The sequence below is a fragment of the Cupressus sempervirens genome, chromosome 5, assembly GCF_028749045.1.
Source record: "Cupressus sempervirens isolate cs-2001-9-10 chromosome 5, ASM2874904v1, whole genome shotgun sequence".
NCBI classification, from domain to species: Eukaryota; Viridiplantae; Streptophyta; class Pinopsida; order Cupressales; family Cupressaceae; genus Cupressus; species Cupressus sempervirens.
This window is the reverse complement of record NC_143122.1, coordinates 880,857,461-880,869,555: the sequence shown is the minus strand read 5'-3', so window position 1 is coordinate 880,869,555 and position 12,095 is coordinate 880,857,461.

The following is a 12,095-nucleotide window of genomic DNA, read 5'->3' as shown; positions in this document are numbered from 1 at the left end:
GTAGGTCCAAAATGGATATTTGTGCAGGGGTTTTGTCGAGTTGTTCAACAAGGCTATAATTAGATGAAGTAGGAGCAGTAGGTCTACTTTGGGGTGCAGGTCTAGTAGAAGAAATAGGTTTAGATGGGGCCCCAGGTAGGGTGATCTTGCTACAACGTCTAGTGACAGCATAATGAGGGTCTTCAGCCTTCAATGTGAATGTAGATATGTGGAAGTTAGACTCATTAAATAAATTGATGGTGTAGTCATATCAAGTGCGTGAGTAATTCACATTACCTTTTGGGTTTGAGTTTGAACTTGAGGGTTTCTCTTTTTCATGATTACCCAAAGGATCTTTGAAAATAGTGTGATCTGAGTTGGATGCTAACAGTGATGGATCAACTATGATTACACCATCATCAATAAGGTCTTGTATTGCATGTTTCAATTGGAAGCATGATGAAGTCTTGTGTCCTTTGGTGCGATGGTAATCACAATACTTTTTGTCATCCCACCAATCTTCTTTAGTTAATGGTTCATCTTTGATTGGGGGTAGCTGCAGGAAGTTATTACTCAGTAACTGTTGTAATGCAGTCTCAAGTGGTATTCCCAATGGTGTGAATTTTCTATCCTTGGTTCTAGGATGTCTTTTGTCTTGTGTGGAAGTCTCTATTTTCTATTGTGGAGCTGATGTTTGATTAGAGGTTTGTGAATTTGTAGGGTTTACACCTTTCAAATTCATTTGAGGTTGTGTTGTGCTAATCGTGCAGGCGTCCACAATGCCATCATTAGTCACATTCATGTTTTTGGAGAAAAATTTTGCCTTGTCATTAGATGAGTTGGTATTTGTGTTTTCTTTGTTTATCTTGAGGATTCCCTTACGAATAAGAGTATCTTCAATACTAGCCCCTTTTTTCATCAGTTTAGAAATGGTGTTGGGCTCTTGATTTTAAGTTCATACATTAAGTCGAGGACTAATTTTTCAATGCACAAGTTTACTTGTTGTTCTTCAAGAATGTCTAGTGAGCATTGACTAACTAAGCTTCTCCAACAGAGTAAGAATGTGATGAATGGCTCTTCTACCTTCTGTTTAGTTGAGCACAAATCAGAAAGTGTCACCTCATTTGTAATGTTAAAGGAAAAGTGGGAGATAAACTTGTCTGCTAGCTTTGACCAAGATTTGATATTACCAGGAAGTTTGGAGTACCATTCAAGTGCAGGCCCACATAGAGAATGACGGAACAATCTCATAAGGTAAGTGGGCTCATCACTGAGTTCGATACATGAAGCACAAAATTCTTGGATGTGATCAACAAGGTTTCCTTTTCCTTGATATTTTTCAAACCTTGGAGGCTCAAAGTGTTTTGGGAATGGAGGCATATGCAGACTTTTATCAAATGGGTTAGGATGTAGGTCCCTTTTCATATATAGAGTTTGTTTCTTTTGGACTCCCAATGCCTCGAATTGCTTGGAAACTTATTTGAATTGTTGTAATAGTTATTCATTGGGGTTTTTCATGATGGTCTTTCCTTCAAGTCTTTTGTGTCTGTGAGTAGACCATTTGTTGTGGCAAGAACTATGTCTACTTGATTCTAACATTTTTGTGTCTGATAAATTTGATGAAGTGTCACTAGATGGTGGAGGTATGTTGGCACCTCAAAGACAGAAAGGTCCTTGTTGTTGGGGTACTTGTGGTATTTGATGTGGCACTTGTTGTGGGATTGATTGCGATTGTTGTACCATGTGTTTTTGTTGTACCATGTGTTGTGGTTGTTGTTGGGATACCTCTGTTGGTTGTATGTGAGACCATGTACGTGCTTGTTGTTGTAGTGGTATTTTTTGAGGTTGTTGTGGCACATTTTGTTGTTGTAACAAATGCTTTTGGTATGTGATTTTTTGCTCAAGGCATCTTTGGTATTCCATTTGTTTCTTGAGTTGCTCTTGTTGTTTAGCAAACATCATTTGTTGTTGTTGGAATTGCTGCTGAAATTGTTGTTCATAAATTGTATGTAGTTCAAGTGGGTTCACATGGGATTGCGTGTTAGGAATGTTGGATGTTTGCCCCACTTGTGGTTGTTGTCATTGTGCTTGATGTTGTTGTTGATATGTGGGATGTGTGTCAAGTGGATGTAGACTTGATTATGCCTTGGAAGTGTTGAGTCCTTGTACCATTGTAGGTTGTTGTTTTCATGGGGGTTGAATAAGTCCTTGAGAATTGAATGTCATGTTTGGATTATGGTTTTGGTACCTTTGTGTGTTAGATGTTCCTGCTTGTGACATCATATTGACTTGACTATGAGATGTGTCCCTGTTGGGAATGGGCGTAATGTCAATAAGACTTTTCCTTTGTGCATCCATAGGGATGGTTCTACTTGATGTTTCACATGTTTTATTAATGACAGGCTCCATAGCATTTGATGCCATAACACTTGGTAAAGTTAGGAGAAAAGGTGTACTTTGTTGATTTGCCTCCAAAGAAGGTATTTCTAGCATCCCTAGAGCACAAGTCCCTCTAGGTGCATCTTTTTGTTGCATCATGTGACTAAAATCAAGTCTTAATGTCCTTTTGGGGTGTTTAGGGATTGGTGGTATTTCATCAAACAAGGGGTTAACATTGATGTGTTCAAATGTACTTTGGAGGATTTCAATTTTTGGTTCTTGATGGGGCCTTAGAGGTGCCATTATTGTGTTTGAAAACTCCAAAGTTTGTTTTCCCTTGTCTAAGTCCAAATTTATCATGGGTTGGATGTTTTCAATTGTTGTGTTGGTTTGATTTTTGGACTTAGGACCTTCCAAGTTTGGGTTAAATTTGACAATTTCTTGGACTGCCAAACATTTGAAGTTCTTGCGAAAACTTTTGTCTTGAAATGCCCTAGCCATTTCTTCATCAATGATACCATAATCAGTGTTAGAGTCATCACTTAGGTGTACAATACCTTTTTGTATGTTTGATGTGTTAGGTTGGTTGAATTCAAAGGAATGTGATTGTTCATCTTTAGGTGAGATTGGTACACTTCCTCCTCCTAGTGGCATTGGCACGAATATAGGTTCAAAGTCAGGCCTCCATTGAACCATCCCATGTGTGGGGGAAGTTTTTGGAGGAAATCTCATGGTAGGTGCATTGTTCAAGGTTTGTTGTGCCATATCTTGATTATGAGGATCTTGCAGATACATATACAAGGGGTCTGCTAGTAATGGTTGTGATGCCTCGATTTAGTCTTTGTCCAAGGTTTGTTGGATTTTCTTTCTTTGTCTTTGACAAGGTTTTGGTTGTGCTTGTGCCTCAAAAAACAAAGGTTGATAGAGTTCTTCAGGTCTTTGAGCTGATTGTCTCCTAGTAAGTGCCGGCATGATACCTAAGAGTGCAAATGTAATGGGATTTTTTTTTGAGTGTTTTGGGTGATTTTAGAGTGGTGGGTATGCAAGATATGAGTGTTTTTTGGGATTTTTAATTGTTTAGGAATGTTATGAAATGTGAGGAAATGCTAAATGAATTATGATTTTGATGTGCAAAGTGAAAATGTCCTAGGGATGTTATGCAAATGCAAAATGCAAGGTGATGTTTTGAAGTTTGACTAGAGGGGATGAAAATGACTCTAAGGTATGCAAAATGACAATTAGGGTTATGTTTTGGACTTGGTAATGATACTAAAGGTAGGTTTATGCAAGGTAGACTATGCAAAGGATGGTGTTCTAGGGTTCGTAATGACATTTGGGACATGCAAAATGAAGGTAAATGCTCAAGAAGGCAATTTGGTTGATGGACAATTTGATAGGGTTTGGTAGTGAAAATGATGCTAAGGATTTTGATCAATGCAATATGAAGGGGATATACCACTAGGGTAAGTAAAAATGAAATTTAGGGATGCTAGGGATATTATTATGCTATGACAAGGGTATATGGAAAGTTTTGAACTTAGGTAAAACCTTTTAGAAAGTATTTTGTCTAGGAGTTTAACCTTGTGATAAAGGACTTTGGATCTTGAACAAAAAATTGATAAAAGATGAAAAGATCAAATTGAAAAAAGATGAAAAGGTCAAATCTATCAAGACATAGACATATTTTGACCAAAGAAAATAATAAGAAAAGATAAAAAGACTAGTCAAGATCCATTATCCATCAACACTAGGAGATATTCTAAGACTCATGCTTTGTTTATATTTTTGACTAAATTCAAAGTTTTGGGGGTTCAAAATGACGTTTAGAGGACTCAAAATGGTGGTGATGCTGAGCGGATATGTGATAGGACAATTCCTATGATGCAAAAGGGGATTTTGGGTGCAAGATGTAGTTTTGGGTCAAGTGCAGAATAGGGAGGTCTAGAGGCTCCTAGATGCAGTTTTGGGGTCCTAAAGTGCAGTTTGGAGGCCCAAAATGGTCATGTAGGTACCCAAGTGTGCCCTAACAGTGCCAAGTGCACCCTAAAAGTAAAAAATACATCATTAATGCATTTGGAGCCAGTTTGGGTGCAGTTGGTAGTTTCTAGGCGCAATTGGTAAGTCAGAATGAAGGTTTGCTGATTCTGAGAAGTATGGATGTCAAACTGATATGCCAGGAAGCTAAGATGTTGGGGTTGATGTTAGGATAGGTTAGGAGATGAAAAATGAAGGTTATTACATATAGAATGATTTCCTAAGTGAAGGTGATGAAGACTAGGTGATGTAGAATGCAGATCTGGGCAAGCTAGTGCAAGGGGAGCTAACCTAGTATCTAAGGACACTGTTGAAGCCCCAAAATGTTATCTGGAACCCAAAATTGGATCTCAAGACCACCAAGTGTTCCCAAATAGTGAAAAATACATCAATGACATATTTGGGGCCCAGTTGGGCATAGTTGGTAGTTTTTGGGTGCAGTTGGTAAACTGGTTGAAATTGAGGCAATTCTGGGAGTTGTTATTTCAGGATTGATGTCACAGAGAGTTAAACAGTAGAGGAGAGTGTTAGGGCTAGTATGGATGCTCAAAATGATGGTTAGGACACCTATAATGATGGATAAAGTGGTCAATATGATGAATAGATATGCAAGGATGCAAGGTGATGAGTGCAAAGTGCTGATTTTGAGATGAGAATGCAAAAAACTAAGGAAAGTAAACTGAACCTAAATGGATGCAATATGAAAAGTAATAGATACTAAATGAGGACTAAAAGGTGTAATATGAAGTCGATATGATGTAATAATAAAGTGTGGACTAGGGTGAATGCAAGTGAAATCTATGCAAGTGTGAGATCCATGTTTTGCCAAGCACGTTTAGGAGCACAAGTCACCATGTTTTCCAAGGTTCGAGTGTGTTGAATCAATGTTTGAAAAGTTTGATAAAGGTTGAAATATTTTGGAAATGTGTGGTGTTTTGACAAGTTCAAATGATATCCAAGGTGTAAATTTAAAAATTTGTCTTTTATCTTGATTATGTTTTACACACACGCAAGACACATTAAGACAAGAATAACTGTTGTAAAAAGTTAATAAACACACCACAACCTAGGCTTTTAGGACTGTATCCACTGAATTCCTACTTGAACCAAAGTTCAGCCATAGTTATCTAGAGTGGACAACCTAGGATATTGGCACCATAGGCTCCCTCTTATAGTGCACTCACTTCTCGGGGCTACCAAGATCCGCTTCCCAAGGGGCATGACTTCCCAAGGGACTGTTGCCTCTACTAAGGACCACAAGAATGTAGGATGTCTTCACAGGCATGGCTGACCTCTTGAGCCAGTGGATAGAAAGGATTTTGGCCACTAAAACATGGCTTTTAGTAAGGGCATTTTTTTCAGCAAGTTAATGATAAACTTTCGCAGAAGGTCTCCCAGCCCCAAGAACCAGGGTTTGACGCACCACAAGGGTACTATAGGAGAGCTATCACGCAGCAATACCACCGACACAGCTTTCATTATAATCAAATTTTATATAGTGGCTAGAATGTTGACTTGGCTTTGGCCTTTTACCGCTCTGAGGTCATCCCTTGGCATACCCAATATCGAGTATCTTGGTCCAAGGCAGGCCTCCTATAGAAGTTACACGGATTTCTCTTACACCCAAGATCCACAAATGGCGAGGGGAGAGGATACATCCAATGCAATCCCCAGGGATTTAACACTATAGACATGCCAAGCAGAAAAGAAAAAATTTCTTTATAAGCACCAAAAAAAATGTTATCTAATCTAGGAAATCCACACACATAGTTTTGAAAGACACACAAAGCCTTCGACAACGTCCTGAAAAGAAAGCATTAGTAGTTTATGATCATGTCTTCATCCCATGATTGCCACATGCTACAAATAGACCATAAATAACACAAAATCACCTAGTCTATGTCCTAGAGAGTGATAGGAACCTAAAATGTAGATATTGATTGATGCATGTGCTTACTGTGAACCCAGGTGTGCTCTGACAGAGCAGATTGCACCCCAGAAGACCAAAATGGCTCAGAACACACCTAAGTGTTCCCAAAAAGTGACAACTATGTCAATGATGTAGTTGGGGCCCAGTTTGGCATACTTGGTAGTTTTAGGGTGCAGTTGGGAAGTCAGGTTCAGGGTGTGGGGAAATGGGTGCCTAGTCAAGACCCAGAAACTGAAATTTTCAAAGCTACACTCCCAAGTGTGCCCAAATAGTGTAGACTATGTCAATGATGTAGTTGGGGCCTAGATGGGTGTATTTGGTAAATTGGAAATAGCAGAAAGAGGTTTTGGTGGTTTCTGGGCTCCTAAAACTACTCCTAGGGGTCCCAACTGTGCCCTGACAGAGCAGAGTGTGCCCTAGGATAGTAAGTTAATAGAATGCATGAAACAATAGCATATGAGAAATTTACTAGACCCCCTAATTAATCTAGGTGTGAAAAGGAAGATTAGATAGTCATTATACCCTTCCAAGTGAGCTCCTTCCTTGCACCTGCAAGCACAAAACAAGAAAACACAAGTTAGATATGTATGTTCACGTCTCATTCACCAAATGTAGGACCAGAAAAATGGGTTAAATGCATAACATAGTATGAGAAAATCAGAAAACTCAATAATCATATATTAGCACCCACTAGTCTACCATGAAAGCCAAACTAATAGAGAAAGCAATAGAAACCCCCTTTTTCATTTGTAGCTCCCATGTTCTTCTTTCTTCTCCAAATGATTGTAGCTCCAATTCACCTATAGTGCACACAAGGTTAAAGCCAAAGCCTATGATGTGGATCATGCCATGAGAATACTTGAAGTGTGATTTTATGAGAGAGAGAGAGAGAATGCAGCATACAAAGAAGTAGAGACTCCAAGATTCAAAGATTTGGATTTTCAAAACTTAAGCATTCTGATTCAAGGGCCCAAAATGAGAGAAAGAGTGTTCATTTTATAATCAAAACTCAAAGTGATGGCATTGGATTTGTCACCCATAGATGTGTGATGTGGCAAGAGATTCCTATGACCCATATGACAGAATATGCCAATTATGAGATTCTATGACACATGCAAGTCAAACTTGGCTAAATGTGGAAGAGAATCTATGATGCGTCATAAGACACCTCAACCCACTTAAAGCCAAGAATTTATGACAAAGAAGCCAAATAGAGACATGTGTAAGAGGTAATAATATTTGATTATGAAAAATCTCAGCCAAGTGTCAAAGGAGAATCCATGAGGTGTCACATCCAAGTGTCATGAGGATGCAATATTTTATGGAATATTTGAATTAAAAATCCTTTTATTCCACAAAATAAGAATTAGTAGAAAATGGAATTAATGATGGAAAATGGAACTTAGGAAATTGTAAATTTCCATGGTTTGCAAATAATGAATCAATTAATTAATAAAATTAATTAATTGAGGATTATAATTAGAAAGAATAGGATTAAATTATGGGTTATTTAATCCTATTGATAAAATTAGCAGATGATTGGCCAAATTGATTAAATGAATGCGACTGTATCCTTTGATGAAAGTGTGATGATGATATAGATTGAATAAGATGATGACCAATAGATCAAAGCCATGATCAGATTGATTGATTGAAGTTGATAACATGCCAAGGACACATGACATGAATTGGTTGACATGTAACATTTAACCGACATTATAAATGCTACAAGATTGAAATTGATTGATAAGGTTTGATCATAATAACATCAACGGACATTGTCAATGTTATTAAAATGGTTGATGATGCCATGATCTAACATTGAAAGCCTCAACAATGTCAAATATTAAATGACATGAATGATAGTTTGACCGAGCACTGAGAGCCATGATAGTACTAAGGTCAGATTGATTAGACTGATAGGTTGATAGGTTTCCAAGGCACTGAAAGAAACAACAATACCTAGGATAAGATGAATGATGATTGATTTGGGATGTTTGATATGTTTCGAGTTGATTAGGACTGATTTTGAGTGATTTCGGGTTGATTTGGGGTGATTCTGAGTTGATTTGATATGATTTCGAGTTGATTTGATATGATTCTGAGTTGATATGAAATTGATGTGAAAGGGGATACAAATGACAAAATATGGTCAATCTGGCCAAAAGATCAAAGTTAGTAGAATGAGAAAATGGGACAAATTAGTATGAAGAAGTTATGAGGTCATAAATGTGAACCATTTTTGAGCATCTACACTAACAAAGGATTGACTGGCCTTTGTTGTTGCCTGAATGGCTTACTTCCCTCCTTTAGTGGAATTGTATGTGTGATGATGGAGGGATCATATTTTTTTAAATCTTCATATCCCCAAGCAATTACATCTAGGAATTCCTTCATCAAACTCATTATATCCACCTTCTCCTTAGGTGTGCAAACTTTCCCAAAGTGAACTATTTTGGGGCAATCCTCTGTTCCAAAATTTATCTTTTTGCATTTATCACCCCCTGTGGGTTTATATGGCACTTTCTTGAATCTATCCATTTCGAATATTCTTTCTAACTCAATCATTTTCTTTAGAATAGTATTCATCTTCAAATCATAATTCCTTCTAAATTGATCTCTACTTCTTCATCCACTTCACTATCAATGATTTGTGCTATGAAGACATCTAAAATTTTCAAGAATTTAAGGATATGACTATCATCTTCAAACACCTGGAAATTATTGAATTAATCTAGTACTAATGGTATTGATGCTAACTCAACTCTAAATTTCTTCAAGCCATCCAACTTAATTGGTGCTAGTGAACTTGCAACTTGTGTGAGGGCATTAGCCACCTAATTGTTTTCTCTATAGCTAAACTTGATATTGAAAGTGTTAAAGCCCTCTATCAAATCCCAAACTCTATTTATATATCTCTTCAATCTCTTGTCATGGCAAGAAAACTTCTACTTTACTTGCTCAATTATTAAATATAAATCTCCAAGTACATGAAACACCTTGGCACCTTTATTGATAGCACACAAAAAGCCTAAAATCAAAGCCTCATATTCTACCATATTGTTGGTGCATGGGAACTATAATCTATGTGCCTTTAAATATGTTTCCCCTGTCGAGCTAACTAACTCAAATCTAGCTCTAGCTACTTTCTTAGTTTTGGAACCATCAAACCTTAAAGTCCATACTCCATCACTTTCTTGATGATCCTTTTGGGAACCTTTGGACTTGTCTGTTTCATCACTTTTCTCCATTTCCATGTTAGGTGGTGTAGTTTCATGTTTTATTTCACCCATCACACCACTTTCTACTTCATCAGTTTGTAGAGTTTCAATTCTCTATTTTCCATGTTGATCATCTTATTTTAGTGCCCCTGGGATTCTCTTCTCTACTTTTTCTAAGGCAACTATACACAAGGTGCAAGATAATTCTAAATGGAAAGAATTGTGGATTCTACACTAGTTGGACAATAATAAGTCTCTCATTAATGTTTGGTTACCCAAATCTACTCCTTGTTGTACAGTTCTAGTCACAGAGTTCTTATAATTTTTTAAAATGCCTTCACCATTGTCAGATGAATATATGGATCCTACTTCATTAGGGTCTCAGTGGAATTCTTCCCTTCACTTATGGTATTCATTGTCAACACTTCTATCTTCTTAGGTCTATATGTGTTCATACTTGTTTCTGCAAATAATATTTCATTTGATTCCCCATACTCAATAACTATCAATCTCAACCTTGGGGTAATATTGATTCTAATTTGGTTGGCCAATCCTTTCCATGGTAGCCACATGTGAGAGTAGTTAGTTGCCAAGTATCCATTCAATTTTCTAGCCCAATCTCTACCTAGGATCAATCCATAGGTATCGGCCTCATCTACCATTGAAATATCTACCACGTGTTCCATTCTCAAATCAGATACTAACTACATGTGTATATTGTGTAGCTCACCTACCATCAGCACTTCCATCTTATCCAGTTGGGTAACCCTTCCATTTGATCCTAAAGGCATGATTCCCAAATGTCTACAAATATTCAAATGCATGACATTACTTGATGCTCCTCAATCTATCAAATAGTTATGGATAAGCTTCCCAAATATCCTCACTGATAGCAAGAATGGGGTTGGTTGATCTTTCCCTTGATAGTATACCACTGGTGTCTTATGTACTTGCTTTGGCTTCACTCTAAAATCCATTTGTTGAACTACTTCTTCTTTCTTCACCATTTCCTTATTGTTTAAAGAGTCTTGACTCCTTTGAGTATGTTGTTCCATCGACATTGATCCTTGAGCCACATAAATTGGTTGAGGATTTGGCTATCTGTTGAAACTATTAATGTTGCCATATGCAATCTCTTGTGTAGAGTTCTCTATCTCTCTATATGAAATCTCTTTAGATGAATTCATCGTGTTCCCTCTTGAAATGTCTTGGATCACATGCATTGAGTTAGGTGTAGGCCTCCCTTGAGTATGCGTTATTGCACTTTGAGTGTGAGACCCTTGTGATTTGTTATCTTTCAAACTATTAAGGAATGTATCCTTAATCTCTATTATCATCAACAATTCAAATAAAGTGAGATTGATTTTGATCTTCTTCATCTCCTCTATTACACTTTACCCTAATCTTCTCAGCTCATCATTATTCATGGCATTATTTCCTATTCTTCCTCTATTTTCTTCTTGTGTTGACTAGACACTCTGTGATCCTCAAACATCTTGATTGTTTTGTTGCATACTTTTTTGGGAACTTTGTTGTCCAAATCCATTATTATGGTTACCATGTCTATAGTCAGGTGTATCCCTTGAAGAATTTGGTATGTTACTTGCATTGGGGTGTGGAGGCACATTGAAATTGTTTGGAGGTATGGAGGATGTGAAAGGTCCATCATTCCCCTTATTGTTTCTCTGATAAAACCTTGCATTGCTAGTTGATTGTTGAATTCCTCGAACCAAAATAGTGTCTCCCAAAGGTGGGAAAGAAAAATCTGACCCATTGTTGTACCCATTTTGATCTATCACCTCACTAACTGGCCCATTTGCTGACTTGGGAGAAAATCTCCCTTGGTTTTCTTTATATGCTTCAAATTTTGGTGGAAAGGAAATCTCCTCAAAAGTCAAGCATTGATCATATCTTGAGGATGGGACAATTTCATACCCAATTACCTTAATATCTTCTTGATTGTTTGACTCATCTATTATGTTTTGAAATAGGTTAGATGCCCTCTTGAACTCAACACATCCTAAATTTGAATGTTGATCAATCTCATGGAATCTGCAATATTTAGATATGGCAGACTTGGCTAAAAATATTCTATCCACTGGCCTACTATCCAGTAAGGCTTGGTTATCCAGTGGTGACACCACATTTCCATTGTTTGGGCCTTTGTTCCACGTCCTCTTTTGGTTAGAATGATTGTTATATCCTTGATCTAGTGGTTAGTTGTTACTTGGTGGTTTTTTTTTTATAGTTCCTTTGATAACCACCACCTTTGCTATTTCTTTGGTAGTCTCTGTCCTTATAGTTCCTTTGGTATCCACCTTCTTGATGATTATTCTGATCATTATTTCCTTGATTTTTTATATGGGTACTTTGGAGTTGATTGTTTTGATTTCTCAAATAAGTAACTTCTATAGACAACTTCTTGACTTGGTCAATCAATTCCTTCATTTCATCCTTTTCTTCTTGCATTCTTGTGGATGAACTTGCACGTTGTAGATACACTAGCATTGATGATAGTGCCTGAGATAACAGAGGTCTCGGATGTACCACCA